This window comes from Bison bison, unplaced genomic scaffold (genome assembly GCF_000754665.1).
Source record: "Bison bison bison isolate TAMUID 2011002044 unplaced genomic scaffold, Bison_UMD1.0 scf7180017864135, whole genome shotgun sequence".
NCBI classification, from domain to species: Eukaryota; Metazoa; Chordata; class Mammalia; order Artiodactyla; family Bovidae; genus Bison; species Bison bison.
The window spans coordinates 3,048,032-3,048,612 of NW_011494707.1; positions in this window are offsets into that span (position 1 = coordinate 3,048,032).

The window sequence follows — 581 nt, forward strand, 5'->3', positions numbered from 1 at the left end:
ATAGGGAATCTACCTGATAAAGAATTCCGAATAATGATAGTGAAAATGATCCAAAATCTTGAAAACAAAGTGGAGTTACAGATAAATAGCCTGGAGACAAGGATCGAGAAGATGCAAGAAAGGTTTAACAAGGACCTAGAAGAAATAAAAAAGAGTCAGTATATAGTGAATAATGCAATAAATGAGATCAAAAACACTCTGGAGGGAATCAACAATAGAATAATGGAGGCAGAAGATAGGATAAGTGAGGTAGAAGATAGAATAGTAGAAATAAATGAAACAGAGAGGAAAAAAGAAATGAGGACAATCTCAGAGACCTCCAGGACAATGTTAAATGCCTCAACATTCGAATCATAGGAGTCCCAGAAGAAGAAGACAAAAAGAAAGACCATGAGAAAATACTTGAGGAGTTAATAGTTGAAAACTTCCCTAAAATGGGGAAGGAAATAATCACCCAAGTCCAAGAAACCCAGAGTGTCCAAAACAGGTTAAACCCAAGGTGAAACACCCCAAGACACATATTAATCAAATTAACAAGGATCAAACACAAAGAACAAATATTAAAAGCAGCAAGGGAAAAA